This window comes from Panulirus ornatus, chromosome 69, assembly GCF_036320965.1.
Source record: "Panulirus ornatus isolate Po-2019 chromosome 69, ASM3632096v1, whole genome shotgun sequence".
Taxonomy (NCBI): domain Eukaryota; kingdom Metazoa; phylum Arthropoda; class Malacostraca; order Decapoda; family Palinuridae; genus Panulirus; species Panulirus ornatus.
The window spans coordinates 21,250,878-21,275,488 of NC_092292.1; the positions used below are offsets into that span (position 1 = coordinate 21,250,878).

General features: G+C 45.4%; 1 protein-coding gene across 1 annotated transcript in view; it reads left to right on the forward strand.

Annotated features, from left to right (window-relative positions):
- Positions 1-24,611, forward strand: part of LOC139747661 (uncharacterized) — a 540,258-nt gene that overhangs the window by 300,952 nt on the left and 214,695 nt on the right. The window lies entirely within an intron of this gene.

The window sequence follows — 24,611 nt, forward strand, 5'->3', positions numbered from 1 at the left end:
CTTGTTTAGAGGCAGATTACAGCTTCCTGGGAGCAGGTCTGGGGAATTATGTCAGCTCGTACGTGAAAAATTGTTTTGTGGACGTCACTGATGATGTGGGTCTTCCTGGAGTGCCTGTCTGAAGGATCCGAGTCCATCCAGCATCCTAAGAGCTCTAGATGATTCCACAACACTGTGTTGGACTCCAACGTACCCCCACAGAACTCTGTAGGACTCCACGAAACTTCCCAGAACTTAATAGGACTCAGTAGGACCCCAAACTAGAGAAGGATATCAGACTATCTCTTGTGAAATAGTTGTTTCTATTCAAGTTTTTAACACTACTGATTTAGGTGATTGTGTTGTTTGTTGTTTGCAGATGACAAAGTTTTGGTTGCGAACTCTGGAGAGAAACTCTAGAAGCTGGCGACACAATTTGAGAGTGTGTGAGAACTGAGAAAACTAAGCGTAAATGTAAACAACAACGAGGTAATGAAGTGAGCATGGGAGTGAGACACGACGGTCTGGGTGTAAGTACATACTGAGAGGATCTGGAGGAAGTGGAGTACTTTAGATACTTGGGTGTAGGGAGTGGCAGCGGATGGAACCATGGGGGCTGAAGTGAGTCACAGGGTGGGAGAGGCGGTGAGGAGGTTTTGGGTGTACTCAGTTGTGTGTAGAAGGAAGAGTCATTGTACGGGTATAGCTGGGTATGTTTTGAAGGCATAGCAGTCCTGACATCATTGTCTGGATAGGAGTCTTAGGCCTCGGACGCAAAAGAATAGAAGGTAAATGTGTTGGAAGCGAAGTACCTGAATACGATTTGTCGTGTGAGGCGAGTTGATTGTGTAAGGAATGACAGTGTAAGAGAAAGAAGTGGTGGTAAGTCGCAGTCTGAATGAGAGATCTGACAAGGTTGTGCTGAAATGGTCTAGACAAATCGGGGGAATGAGAGAAGATACACTGACGACTATGAATATTAAGGAGGGTGAGAAGTGTGCATGGGATGGAATAACTTGAATCGATGTGATATATGGGGAGGATATGCTATCACTGGCTTGATCCAGGCCATATGAAGTGGTCAAGATAATACGGAGTGGTCTGTGAGGTTTGTTTGTGGATGATAAGTCTGGTTTCCGAACATTATACATGGCAACTGAAGAGTGGATGTGTGCAAATGAGACCATTGTTCGTTCACTCCTGACGCTACCTCTCAGAGGCGAGAGAGGCAATTGAGTATAAATAGAAAAATTATATATATATATATATATATATATATATATATATATATATATATATATATATATATATATATATATATATATATATATATATATATATGCCTACGTGAGTACATGAGTTTAACTGTTCATATGGAGCGTCATCAAAGTAAGGGAGGTACACCACACGTGGCCATAAAGTGGGCCTGAGAGCCAACATATCAAACACAAGCTACAAGAAATAATCCGGCCTCCGCTGCTGTTCCTCCGTGATACAATATTGTTGTAGTAGATATTTCAAGTCACAGGATGGACAACCACATCAATTCAATTCCACACCGGATTATTCCATTCCCAGTATGTACCTTGCCAGGCTGGTCCCTTCAGTTCGTCTCCACATAAGCAGTACTCTCCCAAACGCCATGCAAATGTTGGATCTATACTGCAATCAAAATAATGCCGGCTGGAAGCCCAGCACACATATTTCGCTGTATTATTGTGTGGCCGACTGTCAGGCTGACCACACAGAGGAAGGAGATTGAAAATTATTGCTAAACATTTGGTCGCGCTGCTCTCTCAATTCCCAAACGCCCTGCGGTGATAATGGAAATCATGGCGGGACCGGCCTCCCGCGATACATGGTGAATATTCTAGATAACTCTTCTTTATCCCCTGCTGCCACAGCCCAAGACCATGGTTTTCGAGGCCCAGTATTCCTCCCCCTTGCACACGTGAAAAGTCCTCGCCAGCCTTTATTTAAATGCAGGAGAAGGCTATGGATATGAGGCTTTTGGCGGAATCGATGAACAAAGAATGACGAGCAAAAAGCGCGGGTAAAAGAATGCCGTGTTCCGATTGGTCAGTTCTTCGGCGTCCAGTGGTCATCGAGAGCTGATTGGACGAGGCATCCAAGAATAATAATCTGGTAGATTTACTCGCTGGGTGGCGCTCGGGAATGGGGGGAAAAGAAGAAGGGATATAAATATTTAGTGGCAATGGATATTAGGGGCAAGGAGATGGATAAGCTGCGACGTTATAAACCGCCGGTGAACCATCGGAAGACTTAAGAGGGCGGGCGGTCCGCTGCGCCGAACTCATCACCGACGAACTCATGCATAAAGCGTCGAGAAGAGGAACTATTGGTGCTGGTGGTGGCTCTCTGGCGATGCTCTTCTGCTCACACTCGCACTCACTCCACCAGCCAGCCAGCTAGTTTGTTCTAAATTTAGGAAGACAATGACAACAGGCGGTCCCTCCACCGTCTGGTTACTTATGTTTGTGAGAAAGTACTGACACCTTTACTTCCCCCTCCCTCCACTCTCTCTGTCTTATATGAATAATTCATTATCCTTTATTACTCCGGAGTCTTTTCGACAGCGTATTCACTTCGTGGCTGAATTTCAAGGGGAACATTGTCCGAAGAATTAGAATAAATTTGTAGGTCCTGCGGCCTACCTGACCATCGGGAATGGTGGCCGTGATGTGAGTCTTGTTAGTTAGGGAACTTCATGTGATGAATCACTTTGCCACCAGTGTTACTGCTTCTGACGCTGCTCCTGTTTTCGCATCTGCTATTGTTACTTATGTTGCTACTCCTCCTAGTGCAGTTACTGTGGGTGCTTCTGTTGTTACCGATCCTGCTACCTCTTCTGTTGCTGCTATTGATGCTTCTGTTATCGTTTCTGATGTTGCTACAGCTTCTACTGCTGCTACTGTTGATGCTACTGCTAGTTTGACTGATATGGCTCTTGTTTCTACTGTTGCTACTCCTGCTGCTGCTGTTGTTGCTTTTGTTATTGTTGCTATTGGTGTTACTGCTCCTGCCGTTGCCGCTTTTGTTGCTGCTGTTGTTGTTACTGCTACTACAGATAACAATATTGTTGTTACTGTTTTTACTGCTATTGTTGTTGCTGTTGCTACTATTACTACTTCTTCGACAGCTAACCTCAATACGTTCACTACCAGCACACCGCCACAGTACCTTTTCTCAGCAGTGCTAAATCATAGATGGAATCCCACTCCGTCCAGGGTCCCACTCCAGGAAGAGTCCCATTCTAGTTGAGTCCCACTTCATCCGATCCCCACACCATCCAGAGTCCCACACTTGCCAGAGCCTCACTCCAACCAGTCACACTAGCCAAAATCCATCCCAGCAAGAGTCCCACTCCAAAAAGAGTCAAAATAAAAGTTCTCCCAGGCAAGATACCCCATAATACAGAGTTCCCTCCCCCAGAGAGTTTCCCCAGCCAAGAGTACCCCTAAAGAAACTGCTCCGTTAAGGGTTTCCTGCCTACACCCAGCGAGCTCTCATCTCTCCTACCCGTCCCTCAGGAAGAGACCCCAGCAGGAGTGGGCCAACAGTGAGAGTCAAGAGCGGGTGGCGGGAGGCGGGGCGGGCGGGGAAGTTTGAAATATAAGGAGAATATATACAATTCCCGGGAAGGCTGAGCCATCACAGGGCGGAGGGTCAGGAGCGGTGGCCATTATGTGTGCGTCTGTGTTGTGGTCAGTCGCTGGCCTCCTACTACCCGGCTTGGGAGAGGGGAGACAGAGCAATGGTGGGGAGAGAAAGGGAGAGGAGAGACAACAAGGGCGGGGAAAGGGAAAAGCAGATAGGTGGTATGGGAAAGAGAGAGAGAGAGAGAGAGAGAGAGAGAGAGAGAGAGAGAGAGAGAGAGAGAGAGTATTTGATATAGATACAACATGTAAAGGACATTTTCCTATATCTTAAGTCAATTGTACATTTGTCATTTCTGTCCCAGAAGAGTGAGGGTATCTGTTGTTATTTTCATTTTCATATCGACTGTGTAGCATGACAGACGCGTGGTCACCATTTGCTCTGTCGTCCTCATCACCTCATCCATCAGTCCGTTCGTGCGTCCGTCCGTCCGTCCCTCCGTCCGACCGTCCGTTCGTACGTCCGTCCGTCCCTCCGTCCGACCGTCCGTCGTCAGGAGCCGCATTTTGGTTTAGTAAAGACGAGTTTGACCTGACCCTTACGGGTCAGGTCAAACGCATCAGAGCGTATGCTTTATGCAGGTGTTTCCCGGTATGTAAAGAGAACAGCGGGCGACCTATAACTACAGCTGGGATTTTGCTACTTATGAGGTTTCGCCCGAACCTTAACCCAGATTATAATGTGGAGAGCATTACAGCTGTCATCATGGAACTTAACGCTCATGTCTTTATGTTTGGCAACGATATTTCCACTCATTCTGATCTTACTGCCAATAACTGTTGCACTGCAGGCGGCACAAGTGTTCCATGGAACACACCTCTGCTTCATTGGTCATTTGTTTATGTTTGTGGCCTGAATGGAATTTTTTGCTTTTATTTCCCATCATCTTTATTAGCCCTTGTGTTCACACATATGATCTGATCTCTTGTTGCAAGATTGTTACTGAACTGCATTTGCCTGGAGTATCTTGTGTGTGTGTGTGTGTGTGTGTGTGTGTGTGTGTGTGTGTGTTTGTGTGTGTGTGTGTGTGTGTGTGTGTGGACACCAAACTTTACTAAATTCGCTGATTTTGACATTTTCTGGTCGTTAATGTAGCGTCATTAAATAAATAACTCGATATTTTCTTGTCATTTCTACGTTTCCTCAGCGACGTACCCTACATACTGGCTGAGGGAACTGTCTCTCTCTCTCTCTCAAATGATCTGTCACATCTTTCCTTAATTCTCTTTCTCTTCCACTCAGTCTACTGACGCTAGAATTCCCTGGTCGACAACGGAACGATGAAAACGTTATTGACCCTCTGACAATTTATCCTCAAACAGAGTCAGCCAAGGTTTAAAACAGTAATGTTAATAAAATGAAAGCGGTTTATAGAGTGAATAACTGTTCATTTAGAAATTGCTGTGTGATATATACGGGAAATTTGCATAGCTGTAATACAATATGCTAGGATGACGCGCTTGGCGAGGAAGCTGGGTAGCTGGCTCTGTGTTGCTTATCAATGGTGGCACAAGGCCACCTCCTCACTCCACTCATTCCCTGAGTTTAGAGAAAAGGAATTACTGTGATCTTATCTAATCTGTATGTACTGTACTAAATATTAACTTCTTGAACTCTATGGTACGACACTTGAGCACGAGGGTACGACCCTTGAATACGTCGGCACGACCCTTGAACACAAGTTCATGATCCTTAAACACAAAGGTACGACCCTTGAACACGATGCGAAGAAACTTAAACATGATGTTGCGATCTTCAAGCATGATATTACGACCCTTGAACACGACGGTACAGCGCTTGAGCGTAACGTTACGATCGATCAGGGACAATAACATGATCATACCCGTCTGTAGTGTCATCATGTTCTAGGATCGTACCGTCGTGTTCAGGGGTTGTACCGTCGTGCTCAGAGGTTGTACCGTCGTGCTCAGGGGTTGTACCGTCGTGCTTAGAGGTTGTACCGTCATGCTCAGGAGTTGTACCGTCGTGCTCAGGGGTTGTACCGTCGTGCTCAGGGGTTGTACCGTCGTGCCCAGAGGTTGTACCGTCGTGCTCAGAGGCTGTACCGTCATGCTCAGGGGTTGTACCGTCGTGCTCAGGGGTTGTACCGTCGTGCTCAGGGGTTGTATCGTCGTGCTCAGGGGTTGTACCGTCGTACTAGAATTTGATACCGTGCCACTCAAGCGGGTGAGGCTTATAAAGGTAAATATATGCAAAATTCTTAGTTGTTTAGATGACAAGTTCCGACCACTTGTGATCCTCAGATAGAGGAACACAGGTGAGAGTGTGGATGATAATAGACGAAAAAATACTGTAATCTTACATTCTAGTCTAAAGAATCAGATTGAGCTCTAATTACTCCATTTATTCGAACACCTGACACGAACACCTTATTAAGGTTTCAAGTAGAAGGCAGCTGAAAAGGGAAATATAAGTACGTTGTGGTATTTAGGATCTTCGTTCTTTGTTGACCAGCGAGAGGGAGTGTTCAACCCTCTATGTACCATCCTGGACGTTATGTACGCAAACCTAAACCTATCCAAACAGTAAGGAACAGTTTTTTTTATACGCGTGATGTATGTAGTTTTCACTGTATGACTGGTGGTGGCCCGTCCGTAGTCGTGAATAACATGTTGTATGATCAGCCACAGCTGTCATCACTCAAGTCTATCCCTCGACAAGTGCTGTTCACTCCTCACCTACAGATGGTCAGTCCCTCCCAGCAGGTAGTGTGGCACTCACCTGGAATGGTATCTCTTCCTTCCTCTCTCCCCCTCTTTGTTCTGCTCATTAGTGTCACTAAGAGAGAGACGACCTGCCTCATCACTTCCATATATATATATATATATATATATATATATATATATATATATATATATATATATATATATATATATATCATGACATTTCAAGCACCAGCCATGTCCCTTCGTCTTTAGCACTTACCTGCCGCCAGCTTAGGGCCCAGCCGGTCCTCAGCACCTCTCAGCCAAGAACCCTCCCAGTCCTTAGCACTTCCCAGCTGCCGACCCTGTGCCCAGCTAGTTCTTAATACCTCCCAGCCACTGACCCAGGACCCAGCCCATCCTCAGCACCTCTCAGCTGCTGGCCCGGGACCCAGCGCGTGAATATTTCCTCTGTATTTACTCTGAGAGAAGCCGCTGCGCGTCGGACCCTGGCAAAATGGAGGAAGTGATGATCCTGCGGGAGTTAGGGATGACCTGCAGGTGTCTGGTGTCACTATAGATGTAGAAAGACTCTTAATAATCTTCCGGAACCTCGAACCTCTTACCTCCTTCCTCTGACGGCGTAACACCGTACTCACGATGGTCTATTTTAGTCTCTATTTTGTGTTTATGTCTTGGTTACGAAGGGACAAATTAGCTCCTGAGTCGACGATAGAGGTTTAATTATAGCAGGGGCGGTATAATTCATCACGCGACTATAATCGGCGAGACGTTTAGCAAAAATGACCATTAATTGTTACAAATGAAGCCGGTGGAAAATAGGGATTAGTTAGCTCTTTGGCCGAGAATACGCATCGGCGGCCCTCTTAATTCATGACCTCCTGGCACCTTCTCCCTAACCAGGAACTTCTCGTGCTCCGCCTGCGATCACTCAGACGTAATTTCTCTTTTGGGGATCATTGGCTATTACTAGGGCCCGGATGAGGGTCCCTCCCAGTTCACTACCAGTAGTTGGGAACCGGGTGGGCTCCCCCCACCTCCCCTCTTGGTATACCACCAGCAGGAGTAGCTGAGAACCCGGGTGAGGGTCCCTCCCCCCTCCCAGTACACCACCAGCAGGAGGAACTGGGAACCCGGGTGGGGGCTCCCTCACAATGCACCAACAGCTGGAGTAACTGGAGAATCTGGGTGACGGTCCCTTCCGGTACACCACCAGCAGGAAGGGCTAGGACCCCGGATGAAGTCCCTCCCGTACACCAGCAGGGGAGGTAAAGGTGAGGGTTCTCTACCCGGTACACCAGATGAAGGCTCAAAGTCCGGCTGGAAGGTCCAAAGTCCATCTTGTAAGCTCTAAGGTTCCTAACTCATACTAGAGTCTGTGAAGACTCCATTCTCAGAAGTTTAGGCTATCACTTGAGCCCATAAAGGTTCAGACTCTACTTGGAGACTGCACGGGCTCAAAGTTCAATTGGAGATTTTAAGAGTTCGGAATCCTCTCGGAAGTTGTGATGATTTTTAGGAGACAGAGCTGAGTCTTCACCTCGTGTAATCTTTCGGGATTAAAAGATGATAACTTCCTGCCAGTTGTGGATGTAGGGAGGAGTGTCGATGGTTGGCTGTCAGATCACTTGTTGCTGACACAGCGGAAGGGTCACGCTCGCGCACCCAGTTCAGCTGACATCATGTTTGCTTATATTTAAGAACTCCCCCTCTGTGCTTTGAGCAAACAGCACCACAAATTATGGATTTTCGATAACAGTTAAATCTTCACCTCAGAAGGGTCACCAAGTAGCTGTAAATTGTAAAGATACCGACCTGGATTAACCCATTAATAACACACAGACATAACTTTGTAGGAAAAGATTTTCAATTCCGCAGAAATGAAAGTGTATAGCCCACATCGTCCATCGAAGCTGTGAGCTTAGGTCTTCGGAACATAATTTATACAAGCCCAGTACGAGGAGTAATCTCTCCCAGGCTGGGGCTCATGTGTAATCGATGACAGGACCAGATCTCTCCCAGAAATTACATTTTGAGTGTCCTGGCCGCTACTCGTCCGCTAGAGACGCCTCAGAATCACAATGTTCTGAAAAAGAGGTGAAAAGAAAGTGTCCATTTCTTAGCAAGGAAAGATGTGGTTCTTTCACAGTCTCTTGTTCACGTCGGCCAGAATTCCTCGTCCACATCTGTCACAGTCTTTTGTCCACGTCTTACTACAGGCTGTCGTCCGCTTCCGTCAGTCCCTCGTCTGCTTCCGTCAGTCCCTCGTCCGCTTCCGTCAGTCCCTCGTCCGCTTCTGTCAGTCCCTCGTTCTCGTCAGGAGTCACATGGACTAACTGTTACTGTTGTTACTTGGTGAGAGCATCATAGTCATTTTTCCAGATGTATTTGTGTAAGGAATTTTCTTGCAACATTTACAGATCGAATCTTAGTTTTCATGCGTGTACAGGTGAGGGAAATCGTACTTCATCGTTCTCTAGATATTACACGTCCCGAACACAGGTGGTGGTGGGCATGACCCTGGCTCACTTGCCAGAACACAGGTGGTGGACGGGCACGACCCTGGCTCACTTGCCAGAACACAGGTGGTGGTGGGCATGACCCTGGCTCACTTGCCAGAACACAGGTGGTGACGGGCACGACCCTGGCTCACTTGCCAGAACACAGGTGGTGGTGGGCATGACCCTTGCTCACTTGCCAGAACACAGGTGGTGACGGGCATGACCCTGGCTCACTTACCAGAACACAGGTGGTGGTGGGCATGACCCTGGCTCACTTGCCAGAACACAGTTGGTGGTGGGCACGACCCTGGCTCACTTGCCAGAACACAGATTCTGATGTTGTTATGTTAAGGAATAATCTGACGGGCAGGTGTGACGTCACTCCTTCACCTGTACTATGTGTTAACTTGCACGCTTTTCTGGTCATGAATTTGTGTTACCTAATGTGAATCTATCTAATGTGAGATGTACGAATCATGCGTGCATCATAACCATGATTAGAGCAACATTATGACTGTAATTATGGCTGAAATTAAGATTATTATTTCTTGTGGAAGTGGGTCTCAGTAATGGTTAGGTTGCTTGTTCTTCCCCACACAACATAAGTACTGAGGGTGCTTGCTTACCATGCCTAAGCAACGTCGCCACTGATCCTCTTCCAACTATGCAGCAGATCCTGACCTGACCTCAAGTGTTTCCTCATTCTGGGAATGGAATTTTTCTCTTGAGTAACCGGGGGTTGGGGGATGGCCACAGGAGGCAGAAGGCTGATGCCGGAACTTATCTCCCGACGACACATTTCTCAAGCAAGAGTATAAATGCATACATAAAGCGGATATACTTCACGTCTTCATCATGCTGACATTAGTCGTTCCACACATGGTGTACACAAGACCACGACGACGTGTCACACAAAAATGTTCTTTGGCCTAAGAAATGCCTTCGTTCCTTCAGCTCTTGTTAACAGTCCCCTCACACGAGGCGCAAGACTGAGAGTGGGGCCGACTCCCGCGTAAGCATGATCCCTACTCCATACACTTCATCCTGACAAATAAACCCGCACCATAACTCTAAACCTAATCGCAGGACAATGGCATATTTATGCGAATTTTGTCAGTGCGGACTTCACGTGACGGAGAGAATGGCACCATAACTGTCCCCCTGGCGGCCATTGGCGAAGTTACTGGGCAGGGCGGCGGCCATCTTAGGATTACTGTCCCACCTCGCTTTATTACACTCCTCGTTCTGGCCACAGTGATGACCTGCTGATGTTTTTATAATGCCTTTGGCTTTCCTAGGAGGGAGCAATTGAGTTGTGGGTGTTGTTAGCCGTAGTGGGCATGTTTATGTTATTTATTCAGTTGTATACATTGTTGTATCGTGGTGCATATACTGTGAATAACACACACATACACACAGTTTTCATGAATTATTCAAAGCGAAAAAAAGACTTTGCCTGTGTATCACTTACGGTTTAGCTGTTGTCATGATACAGAAATAAAAATCAAATAGTTTTCTGCTGGAGGATATCATGTTACCTTTGATCAGTAATACATGAGAGTAAATGTAAATAGTAAATGATACCATGCTTTCCACGGCAATTTGGTGTTTGTTTTTTAAGAAAACATCTGCAACTTGTTATCATATTTCTGACGCTAACTTCCACTCTTATAACTAATTAAAGTAAGTAACTGACTCGCATAGTCAGGCGCAAGAACCAAAAGTATAATTCAAAACTACGCAAACTTTTGGCTTAGCGTTTTATTCCCTCCACATCGAGTCCGTCCACCAGGCTGGGAATCAATATGATAATCGTGGGGTTATGAAGCTAACTGGTTGAGACACATGGCAGCATAGCGTGCGATGGTTAAGTATGAACTAATGGCCGTGTGAGTGGGGGTACCACACTCCAACACCGCTCACACCACGCCACACACGCCCTTCACCCCGCCACCTGCCAGCGGCCCGCTGCTGCTTGTGGGCAACCTGACGCTGCTTCACCTCACACACAGGCTTCGACCCCACGCCACGCGCGCCAAACCCACGCGACGCGCCTCGAGCGTCTGCCTGCAGCGCCGCGCGTCCTGTTTACTGGCTGAAGTTATTGGTCAAGCTCAGTACATGTGGTGCGCGGAAACGCCACAACGGCCCTCCCCCCTGTTGTCAGCCCTCCCATGGCTCTCCTCAACGGTAGTCCTGACTCCGTTGCACTCTGGTTGTCCGTCTGTTGAACAGTTGATGTGGGTCTGATGAACGTTGGTATGCTTCAGCTGAGTCGTTGTTGTGGGTCGGTTGTATGAATAGGTTAGCCCCAGTGAGATGTACGTCGGCTGTAATGATCGCTGATCAGGTATTTTTCAAACAGTGGTTATTCTTACGTCTGTTGAACATGTGTTGTATATGAGTGTGATGAACATCAGTCTTGAGTTTGCTTAACGCTGGTCATGGGTACTTGCTAGCGACATCCCATGCAATGTTCAGTGAATCTTGTTTAACGACATTCGTGATTCTACCTATGGTGAATTTCTTTTGCAGTTCCTAAATGTTTCCAATGACCATCTGATTAACAAGAATATGCCTTGCGATGGTTACAGATCCATCTAACGACAGCAGTTAATGATGGCCACAGATTCATTCAACGACGGTGGTTAACGATGGAAGTTATTCTATGAAACGATACAGATTTTCCTCGTCAAATGAATGATGTTGTTCGTTCGTTCGTTTATTTGTTTCTTTTCATTTATCCTCCATTTTCTTCACTTTGTTGCTTATTTGAAGATCATGATTTATCTTATACTATTTGTTTATCTTTGATAGCTTGCTTTGTGATGGTAGTCCCATTTTTCTTTCTCAATATATCATCTGTTTCATCCCCTTTCATTAGAGCTTTAATTGATTCATTAGTGTTTCATATGCTTAATTGAAACTCACCCTCTCTGTCATAGCAACTTCTGTTTTATCTCCTCTTTATCCCACTTAATTAGTGTTCCATTGTTATATTGTTATTACTGCTGTTCTAACTCACTTCGCTTCATAATTCCTTCCGTAATACTCCTTATACTTCCCCATAACTCTACATATTTTACCATTTTCCTTTTGTTTTCTCAGCGTTCCATGTGTTCCTTTACTGTTCCGATTTCTTCCCAACAGTTGTTTTTGCCTCTATACTCCGTAGTTGTTGGTGGCGTCCTTCAGGGTTCTATTCTGTCACACGTGATCTTTCCTCACTGTTCACTCACGCTGACGTGTCCTCTACATTCTCCAGTCCATCATCCTGCCCGTACGCACCCTGATACTAGTTCTTTTTCTTTCGTACTGAACACATATTCTCTCTTAATTCAGACCTGTGCAGCATCTTTGACTAAGAAAGCAATAACCTGGTTGAATTCACTGAGGCACTAACGCAATACCTACATATATCACTTTCTAAACCTCAGTCGTTTTCTACCATTGCATTTCAAAACATTATAATTCAACCCTGAAAAAACATGAATATGTCAGGCATGACCACTCCGCCATTCTGCCCTGAAGACCTCACAAAGTGAACACTTCAAACCCTTCTTCCCTGGCCAGGGCGCAGTGCTGTATGGATGCCTGTTATATTTTCTGTAAGCAGTAATTCCATATCTAAAGAGTTTCATTCGTCCCTGTATTGAAGTATCAATTGAATATCTTAGATGGTCCATCTTCATCTCCTTTATAGTCACAATGTAATCAATGTCTGTCGCCTCCTCAACTCCTGCTCATTGCCTGTCTTCATCCATCCCTTTCAGTTCATCGTGACGTTGAGACGTTGATTTTCTCCCTCCGTTCTGCATATATCATTCCGGTCACTGGTGTTGTGAGCTGCCGATGTGTGTTCCAGCTTCCATGACCTGGAACCGAGGCACTAGTCTGAGGGGCTTGTCACCATACTTTCTGTTTGGACATCAGTCACACAAGGATTGGCCATCCTTGGTACCGTCTTTCCTCAGACAGCAAAACTGTACATATCTCTTCATATTTTCGTGTTTTCCTCTTCCCATAACTTTTCCATCTTTCAATGGCCGGGTCTACAAACACCTGTGGAACTTGCATATTATCTAACCAACATTATTTCATTAGTGGCATATTTCTGTCCGTGTCAAGCCAGCTACCATGAGGAAAACAGTATACAAATGAATATGTATTTAGCTACATCGTACACTTGTCTGTTTCTGGGTCTGTAGATTCCTAAGTGAACATTTGGATTTCTGTGAATATTGTTCGACTGTGAGAAGCCTTCGCTGCCTTTTATAATCGTTTTCTGTATGAATTAAATCTTATTATTTTTAATGTTTTCTCAAATTCAAACTTTCCGTCACATGTATCATCAAAGCTTCTCCTAATCATCTGCTTCTGGAGTCGCCTCACTTTGGTTCCTCAGACATTTTCATTGTTTCTGAGAGATGGACGCGTCTTTTTACTCATCGGTTGACAGCATCTAGTGCTTCATCAGCGGGTGTGTTGCTTCACTGTAGGGTTCCGTCGATATCATCGTCATGTTAGAGAGTCTGCGTCTGTTTTACGCGTCTCGAACACGAACACGCCAAGTTACAACAGCTGGCTCCGTGGCATGTCCGGTGCTTCATAATTGGTTGAGAAACCTTGAACAGCCTCGTTAATTATCCCGAAGAGACAAATGACTTTCTACGACCACACCTCGATGTTAGTGGTTCCTCTCCGTCACGTGGGTACAGGCTCTCGTAGAACGAGAGAGAGAGAGAGAGAGAGAGAGAGAGAGAGAGAGAGAGAGAGAGAGAGAGAGAGAGAGAGATTCTGTCTCATGTAAAATATAAGAGCTTTTGATCTTTGGGAACACATCAAGTATTCAGACCAGCTATTTCAGTTTGAATCACAAATCCCTCGTAGGAGACAAAGATGTTTTAATGCTGTATGTAAGAAAGTCTCAACATGGAGCACCACAAGTAAACCATGCCTTTTCTCCCATGAAAATAGATCATGTCTCTCATCCCTTGCAGAAAGATCATGCCTTTTATCCTATGCAGAGAGATGATGTCTCTCATTGCATGCAAGAGATCATGTCTCTCTTCCCGAGTAGAGATCATATCTCCCTCACCAGTTGTGCTCAGCGTGGGTGGGTGGGTGGGAGATGGACACTGCTATCACACCATCTCTCACATGAAGTTCGAGACTACACTTCCGCTTATCTGTGAAGGAGAAAAGGAAATGTTGATCTCTGGATCTTAAACATCTGGCGTGCCAACTGAGCGTATTCTCAGATTCTACATTTTGTCAGTTTTTCAGTCTATTATCTATTATGTTGTCTTAAGTCATGTTTTCACACCAGCTTTCCTCGTAGGTTGAAAACTTTATGAATGAAGACATATGCCTCACTACAAGACATCACATTCTCTCTCTCTCTCTCTCTCTCTCTCTCTCTCTCTCTCTCTCTCTCTCTCTCTCTCTCTCTCTCTCTGGATATTTATCTATTCGTCTATCGAAAACACATTTATCAGACCAAACTCTGTCTTTATCAGTTTATGTAACTGTACATAACTAGTTCTTATCTAGCTTTCTATGTCCATTTATCAATCCACATATTTACCTATTCATCTCATCTGTGTACATGAGGAGGTCAAACCTCCAGCTGTCCTCCAGCAGATAAGCTTGACACAGGCCAGTCTGTGGTCTGGCTCTCCCATGTAATCTCCATCTCGCCTCTCCCTCCTCTCACAAGACGTGCCATCACACTCCATCCTTGTAAGGTCCTTCATACCTTCACTCCACACATTCCTCCTCACCCTCCTCCCCTCCCACTCCTTCCATTTGAACCCCAACAGTACGAACCCTCTCCCCCAATCTCCCACCCCCATAACATCCCCCCCTGGACAGTAATATGGGATTGCTTTTACAGTGTTGTTGTAATGGGTTGTGTCCACTTTAAGGCCGATGCACATTTCCTAGCGGCCTATCACGGCCCTCACGGGAGCCTGAATGCAAAGAGGAACGTAAGGAGGCGAGCTTTTTATGGCTGCCGCTGGATTAGGGGTGCATCCCTCTGTCCAGCCCTGATCTGCCCCACCGAACCGTTCGTCGCCAACACTACTTTTCTCTCTCTCTCTCTCTCTCTCTCTCTCTCTCTCTCTCTCTCTCTCTCTCTCTCTCTCTCTCTCTCTCTCTCTCTCTCTCTCTCTCTCTGTATGTGTGTGTTTGTGTGTGTGTGTGTGTGTGTAGCCGCGCCACACATCCAGACCTGGTCGTGGGTACGTGCTGGTGGAGACCTTCGTTGAACACTGTGTTACACTGATCGTTGAAACACTTACTTTGTTCATTTACTGAACACCAGAGCTTCTCTTAATGGCCATGTTTCATTACATTCACATATAATTATGACAATTACTCTCCTCGTTCAGTTAGACGTCTTCATCGTTCACTTGAACGTATTCATCGTTCAGTTGAACATCTTCATCGTTCACAACAAGAATTCTCACCCGAATTCGTTACTTCAAGCAGCCCTCCCTGCTCTCCACCTCCCATGATAATTCCTCGACGAACTCTCTCATTTCGGATAACTTATCCAGCGAACTCTCTCTCTCTCTCTCTCTCTCTCTCTCTCTCTCTCTCTCTCTCTCTCTCTCTCTCTCTCTCTCTCTCTCTCTCTCTCTCTCTCTCTCTCTCTCTCACACACACACTTCGGATAACTCGTAGAGAAGTTGCCTTCACACCTCGGTTAATTCATAGAGCGAGCTCTCTCCAGAATTCGGATAACGCGTACAGCAAACTTTCTTCACAGTCCGGATAAGTCGTGCGGTTAGCGAAGTGTGGTTCGTTCTAGTGATGTTCACGTGGCAGAGGAACACTGAAGTGATTCATTCAGGTCAACTTTACGAAGAATCAAAGAAAATTACTGAAAGATAAAGCAAGACAAATTATTTTACCGGATGATTTATAACTCACTGATAATCACGTACATTAAAAGGAATGTAATTTGACATGTCTGAGTAAATACAAAGAAGAGAAAGAGATGATATTGATCACAGAATGTTTGATACTGTTTGTTTTCTGTTCAGTCCTTGCAAACCTCTAGCCACGTTCCTTGAACCCTCATCCCTTCAACCGTCTATTCCAATCCATGAAGAGGATAGATAATTTGTTATTCATTTCTTTTTCGTCTGATCAGCTGTTATAATTCTTACTGACTCTTTCTCAGTCTGATACTGATGGAGGCTCACAGTATGGCGTGCCAGGATAAATGTTAAGACTGACTGATTAATATTAAGACTTATACTGAGGCTGATTAAAACTGACTGACCAAGCTCAATACCAGGAGTGAGCAAGATAACTACTGACATCGACTAAAACTGGTCCACTAACTGATTACTACTGACGAAGTATTTAGTATGAACCAAGACTTACACTGCTGCTAACTGATCAATACTGACAAAGTATGGACCAAGACTTTGCTGCTAACACTAACATAACAACAAGACTGACCTAAGCCAAAAACTCTCGTTTTGACCCGGGGCTGACCCTGATGCTGATGACCTTAAACTGACCCTGGTATTGATGATCTGAGGCTGACCCTCGTACTAGTAACCTGCGGCTGACCCTAGTACTGATGACATAAGGCTGACCCTAGTATTAGCGACATGAGGCTGACCCTAGTACTGGTGACCTGAGGCTGACAATGGTAGTAGTGACTAGGTAACCTTAAGATTTCGGGGAATTTCGGGAAAACAAAACAAAAAAAATAAAAAAAAAAACCGTGTTAGTTGGAACTGGTTAAAGAGGTGAACTATAAAACTATGTCATAAAAGAATCAAACTTTGCACTCTTGATATCCTGAAAAACTTAACGTGGCGTGTATAATGAGCGGTCCAGCCACACCAGACGAAAAAAAAGAAGCAAGAAATGTGGTGGACTTCTGCATCCAGTACAAGTCATCGCCTGGTTGGCATCACACCAACTGTGAATTTCTCACAAAGAAATATTTCTGGCGCTGAGATTCCTGGAGATAGGATCATCCTGCGAGGCAGTCGTGACCCAGGCAGATGCAATATAACTTTTAAATGAATACCCAGCGTGTTGGGCATCGCTGCTTAAGACTTTATGGAGAGCTTTACAGCCAGGTTCTTGTCCTACAGTAAATACAAACATGCCATATGACCATTAATATGTGAGTAGCAGCATGAGGGTCATGTTTTTACACGGTTTGTTCATGAATACAACACGGTTAATGCGCTACTTTGTGACACTAAAACGTGTCTTCAACAATCATCAACCCTTCGAACCATCCCGATGCACAATTAGAACTGAACCTTTCCAAGTGATGAACTCTCCTCCCTCCCTCACTCCTCCCTGTCACTTTTGCTGAAGGTAACGCAGAAGGGGTATCGAAAAGTGCAGGAGGAACGAGCAGTACAGAAGAAAACGAGCAGATCAGAAGGGAACAAGCAATACAGAAAGAACGAGCAGAACAGAAGGAAAGGTCAGTACATTGGGAAGGAACACTGTACTGATGAAACAGATGATTAAAGAAGAGCTGATGACGTATGGCCACTGAGGGGAGGAAGTTGCAACAGTATATAGATTGTGGGCTGAACCAGTCTCGTGATAGTGAACTGTCCTGCGGTCATGTGTCTCTCTGGACGACCCTGGCACTAGTGTTGAGTCTCTCTGGACGACCCTGGCACCAGTGTCGAATCTCCCTGGACTTCTCCGGCTTCTTTGTTGTGTCTGTTTGGACCACCCTGGCCACTCGGTCGTGTCTTCGTGGTCGTCCTTTGTTAGCTTCTCGTCTCCACTTCGACGACCCCAGCTGCTGTATTTTGTTTATAAGGACTAGCGTGAGTCACGGGGATCAGGATGTGTAGGCTCGCTAATCCTGATCTTAAACTCAGATTTCTGATTTCTCGGTCCTTATTAATACAATATATAAAACCGTGTTGTGAGGACGCTTTGCTATCATATTCAGCTCTACTGTGACATGAAGCTGTGTCGCAGCGAGCAACTGCTTGCCTTCTCATCTGTGTCAAGACAACTAAGATATTCTCAATTCTGTCATGAAACAAAACTTTCATATATATATATATATATATATATATATATATATATATATATATATATATATATATATATATATATATATATATAAAACCAATGATGACGAGATGACACCAGCAGGTTGTATGTATCCGGTCGGTGGTTGGTCACAGCCTGGGTGTGCCAGATAATGCTTTTAAAACGGAAGGCGCAGGAAGATAGCAAGGAAGGAGTGTGGGTGGCCGGGAATACACAAGTACCCACCCTTCCATGGACGTCCCTGTGATAATATCGATACAAAGCTTGCCACTACAGTGGGAAAAATGGCATCGGTTGGATAGGCTGACAACCCTGGCCCGTCTGGCTGTGGTTGACAACCCTGGCCCATCTGCTTGTGGTTCCTAGAAGTGCCTGGAGGAGGGACCCCACTGCTGGAGGAGTTGGAGGAGGTTCGTCCTGTTGGAGGTAGGAGAGGGACTGCTGTAGTAAAGAGGGCTGAACGGCCTTGTTGGTGGTATGGGTGGAACTACTGCCATAAGGAGGGTTCGACGGGCTTCTTGGAGGTGGAGGAGGAACTACTGTGATGAGAAGGGATGGACAGGCTTGTTGAAAGTCAGGGAGACACCAAATGAGGACAAGAGAATATTGTGGTTGTGGATGGGGGAGGGGGACCTGGTCTCTGCGCGTTATCCGTGAGAGCTGGAGACTGGATGTGAGCAAGTGAAGCCGTTGCTCTGTCTCTGACGCTACCTAAGTTTGTAGGAAACGGTAGATTTCTCAAGACAAATTCTCAGTAAAACTGAATAAAAGAAAAGTATTGTTGCCACTGGTCTGTGAGGAGATAAGTTGTTTAGTTTTTTCCTACTGTCTGGTTATCTACTATACTCAGTAGTTATAGTGAGGTCATTCTAGAGTGTAGGTAGATAGACGGTAAGAGTTCTGATCACGATGAAAATAACATTTTCATCGTCACAGAATCTGTTTTGCATTATAGACATTTTATATGTTTGTATTACACCAGATTGGAGGTCTGTAGCAGTACATGTATGTTGCTGTACATTTAGTGTACAGTTATTGAAAGCTATGGTGCTGAATTCATGGCTGTTTTATATTGGAGTTTTATATAGTTATCTGGATCATCTGTTTTCGTCCGTGGATTATCTATTTTCGTGTGTGGAACAGCTACATTCGTTCGTGGAAAATATGTTTTGCTCGTGGAACGGTACTCCCGCTCGAAAATCATCTGCCGTCGTACGTGAAACATTTACTTTCGTATGTGGAAAATCTACTTTCGTCAATGAAACATCTACTTTCGTCAGTGAAACATCTACTTTCGTCAGTGAAACATCTACTTTCGTCAGTGAAACATCTACTTTCGTCAGTGAAACATCTACTTTCGTCAGTGAAACATCTACTTTCGTCAGTGAAACATCTACTTTCGTTGTGGAGTTTTTCCTTTTTTTGTTCACGTCTTCTTAAGCTGGGGAACACAGCTGTTGGTGTGACGCTTCTGTTGCCTGAGTCCTCCCGCTCACCAAGCCTCCGACCCAACATCAACCACCTTTGTTGAGCAGTTACCCACGAGGCCCTGGCTGGCCGTTCGACCCGTCACCACCTGGCTGGCCGTTCGACCCGTCACCACCTGGCTGGCCGTTCGACCCGTCGCCACTCTTGCTACAGTTACAAATTCGGGAAAGAAATTCGTTTTTGTGAGTTATTTCTGAAGGTTTACATACAGTGGTCAACGTCGCGCTTCACAGAGGGAAAGTCTCAGTATTCTAAACAGGTAAAGAAAAATTGCTTCCGTCCAGAGCGTTACTAGAGTTTTGTAAACATTGGAGAGTCAGAGAATATCTTGAGGGAGAGTTATGGTGTGTTACTAAAAGGTTTCGATCATACTTTGCTACATGAAAAGTTAATCCAATAGTTAGTAACGAGTCATATTGATGAAGTTTCTCCAGATGACAAGTTTAACGTACAACTTCAATTTAGAATTTCATACTTGATTCCAAACGGAATTCTCTGGCATTTGTCAGCAGAGAGAACAGAGAAAACCGGTCTCGTGAGATATCATTTTTCCGATCATCCGTAAATACAAGTCACAAAGTTCGTCCTGGGCATTTTCTTTATTTACAGGCTGGTTATATCACAAGTTGTGTGGCCAGTGTATCATTATTTCTTTATTGTCGTGCAAAAATAGGTTTCACTTGCGCTTCCTCAACAACTTTATGTCAAGGAAAAACCAACGACAAACAGTCAAACGTCATATAAAAAGATAGAAAAAAATATTTATTTTTTTCTGATTTTTTCTATGAGAGAATTTCTGATGCAAATCATCTACTCTAGGGCGTATGATCTCCCCTACAAGTTCCGTATACTTTATAAAGCAATGAGAGAGACCGCCGCTTCTCCAGCAGCTAACCCTCTCACGAATTCATTTGCGTGTTTAAAGAAGTCAAAGATCGCCTCCTCTCCACCCTGTCTTAGTCATGGTTTGTTGGACATCTTGAAACAGGCGAAAGGGTGCATCCTCCTTCGTGATTAACCCCGTCAGGAGGTCTTTTACATTTACAAACAGGTAGAAGTGCAAGAGGCCAAGTCTGGTGATTATAGGGGTAAGGGACCAATTAAAACACATTCTTATGCAACACCTTCTGTAATGAGGGCTACACGCAGTAGAAGGGCATGACGACATCCAGGCACCAGCCACACCGCACATCCCCGAGCCGCGCCTTCCTCACTACTGAAGTGTTAACTCTGTGGACTCAACTTATGTGGAGGGAATCCAGTGTTGGATATAGTTCTCCTCGTGGAGGCAGCAGAACAACTTGAAGGCTGTTCTAGCGAACATTTCTTGCGGTCTGTTCCTTTCTGGCTGTATGAAAGAAAACCACGATCACTTTGTCTTTCAGGTAATCCAGAAAACGAGGATGAGGTTGCGCCTCACTTTGGTTCCTCTGGGAATTAGTTTGGGGATTATGATGGCAGAGTTTTTCATATTTCTTTGTGGATTACAAGGAAGACTAGAATTTCAGAAAATTTTTCTGTTGTTTAACCAGAATTTCCAAGGATTATCTGCCGCGCCTCCTCCAGCACCTAGATTTTGGGGGTTTTGTTGGTGCCACGTGAGGCGAGCTCCCCCACCATCATATTTGGCGTTGGCCCATATTACGCTAGCATAGTAATGTTATCATGGATGATAATCCTGCATCGACGGCTCTGCCATCGACTCTATGTTTGCTGTCCTCTGAGACTGTGATGCTGGGCCGTAATCAGCATATTTAAGCCGTGCTGAAGCTCAGAACATAAACACTGCGCGTCAACACGGACCAACCATTCCTGTGTATCATTTTCTTCTCAGCAGTTCTCCAGCAGTGTTCACCTGGACGCTACATTACCTCACTCCTAATGTTACTTTTTTCTGAAGATTGTAAAGTCGAATAATCTCCATGATATCAACGAACGTTGTTGGTTTATTTCATTAACGGAGGAAAACCTGTGATCCATTACAAAGACCTCCCGCGGTCCTGACAGCAACAGATGCTGCTGTTACTGTTGAAATAAAGACGTTTGAGACTACAGAGTTTTCTCTGCCATCTTCCTTTGTGGATATCTGGGACGAAAATTAAAGTATAAAGACGTCTTTTATCAGATATCTTCTGCAAGAAATGAAGTGTAAATTCAATTTTCATTATACCCAGGTAAGCATGTACTTCCCAGTGCCTGTTTGTCACGTCTGAGACAAGAGACCAGGCCAGCACTTACCCAGAGCATGCCAGCCACAATAATCTATTTATCAGACGACATTTAACCATTTCCCTTCCGCCAGGTCCCAAATCTTGTGCGCCCACGCCTCATTTGCCCTTCGCTCGGGCTTAATGTAGTGTCCACAATGTGCGGTGTCCAGCCTCCGGTCCTGGCCGGCTGGCAGGCTCTGCCACCAGCACCCGCATCCTCCTGCCACCCTCCTACCCTTCCTCCTCCTCCTCCTCCTCCTCCTCCTCCTCCTCCTTCTCCTCCTCCGCCGCCGCCGCCGCCTCCGCCACCGCCACCGCCGCTGCTTCGTCTTCCACCTCTCTAACTCCTCCTCCTCTCCCTTCTTCCTTTCCTTCTCTTCCGCCTCCTCCTCCTCCTCCTCCTCTCCTCCTCCCTCTCCCCACCGCCCCTTTATCCTCCCCCTCTGCCCGTGCCAGCGGTCACTCCTACTGCTCTTTGGTTCCTTCTTGGTCACACACTCGCCTCTGTTCCTCATGCATATATGCATTTACAGAGGTGCACACACATACACGCACACACATACATACACACATACGTACATATTCTCTCTCTCTCTCTCTCTCTCTCTCTCTCTCTCTCTCTCTCTCTCTCTCTCTCTCTCTCTCTCTCTCTCTCTCTTTCCACATATAACCTCACCTGTACATAATTCTCCACTTGCCTTGGTCATATAACATCCTCCAGCAACACCCTCCCTCCGTCCCTGAAGTTAATCTCACGCCTACCGCCTCCTCTACCTTCCTATCTTCACCCTTTTCCCCTTCGCTCAGCCTCCCTCCCTTCCCAAGTTATCTTCACTGCCGCTCCTGATCACACAGCCCGGCCCCTGCCCAGCCTCACTCCTGCCTAACATCATCCACCACAATTATTCTCAGTTCATATTACATGGCGAAGGCTGTATATCATTACACGATCTCTCTCTCTCTCTCTCTCTCTCTCTCTCTCTCTCTCTCTCTCTCTCTCTCTCTCTCTCTCTCTGAATATTTATTCATTCATTTATCTACACATATTATCTCCTTATCACTGTATGTAGCTGTACATAACTATGTTTACCTATTCATCTTATCTATCTTTGTTTCTATACAACTATGTCAGCACACTTCTGTCTCCCGTCTTAATTGTAGGGTGACTGTTGGTGGTGTTACGTGTGTGCGTTAACAGTCTTCAGATTTCTCCGCCACTCTCCTGAACATGATGTGATCCGTCAAGGACCTCCTACACTCACTTTAAGATCATCCCCAACGTAGGCCGCATCAACACAGACAACATTATGTTCCCTCCCGTAGTGTACTACAGACACAAAGTAAATCTCGTAGACACACAGGTGTCGGAAGGTGAAATGTTCTCAGTTGGTAACTTAAATTTTCGTCATGGGATTTATGTGGCCCCAGGCCTCTGTCGGTGGCTTACATACTGAGTCGTTCGCTCTTACATCCGATCGTGCCCTAGCAACCATACCTCACTCATGCTCAGAGCAATGCTCATCAAACCTGGTTCGCTCAGCCATAGCATACCTTAGGCCTAACTTGTACCTTATTTTGTATGGATGCACGACCAAAACGGCCAAATTAGTAATTTTTTCCCGTATTTTTGTGTGGATATGTTTGTGTTTGTTGTGTGTGAAAGTGAGAGAGGAGAGTGTACCTCCGCGACCTGCACATTCCTTCTGTGCTTCATTGTCTATTCCTCTGAGACGCATGAGGCGATTTCATTCAAACTTGACATTCATATCAAGACTCACGTTCATTAGTTTTGCCCTCTGACCGGTATGGGCAAATGGTGGCCACACAGCTCCTGTGTCACCTGTTGTGAATTCCTCCATCATAAGGTGTGATTCCTTTCCACTGTCCTAGAGGGCTGCTGCTCTCTGCTAGGGGGATTAACTTTCTGATACATCAAAATACCTAGAGACAAAAAACAAATCTTTCTTATTCAACACAAATAGTTTGAAAGTCTTCTGCCGTCAGCCTTGTTTTACCATATTTTTGCTTATATTCTTATCTCTAAATTTTTTCACAATCTGTGATTCCTCATGTATCTCATTACTCCCTCATTCATTCCCCTTCACGTTTTACTTCTTCATATGCTTCCTATTCCTATCTTCCAGTTTCTCTCAAGTCCTCCCTCGTCTTTCACCTTACTCCACACTCGTCCCCAGCTTCTCCCTGCCATAATTCTCTTTCTAATCTTATTCCGTATTTCCGAGCGACTTATCTCCGAATTAATTCTCGCCCTCATCTTATTCCGTATTCCTGGCCGACTTAATGGGCGTATTTGCCGAGCTGCTCGGCCAGGCGACCAGTAGCGGCAGGCACGTCAGAGACTCGTCCACCGGCTATGCTGGCTCCTCACTGGCCTAGCCTGGCCAAGTGAATGACATTAATTTATGTTACTGCTGCATCTCTCTCTCTCTCTCTCTCTCTCTCTCTCTCTCTCTCTCTCTCTCTCTCTCTCTCTCTCTCTCTCTCTCTCTCTCTCTCTCTCTCCATCAAGAAATTACAGCACTGGCTCACTCGAAACAGAATGTCTTCATCACCACACAAATCTACTGTCACTATTTTAAACTTTGATAGACACGAATCCAACGTACATCCTCCCATCACCCTTAGTGGACAACTACTGAACACTGGGCACTACACACCACATGCACGTAACGCTCCCACCCGACACCACAAACATCAACACAAACACCATAAACAAATGAAGCGTCCTCAAATCATTAACCAGATATGGACAAGACAAAGAATCCCTCTACCAACAGTTTCCGCTCCATTCTAAACGACGTTTCACCTTCCTTGTGGTCCACCTTGTCAAAGACAAATGTAACAAACCTACAAACCACACCCAACACAGCACTCAGAACAATCACCGGCTCCCCAGCAACCACGATTATTCAACAACAACAAAACGAAACAAATATACTTTCAGTATGATTTCAACGCAGTATACTCGGTACTCATATCTTTAG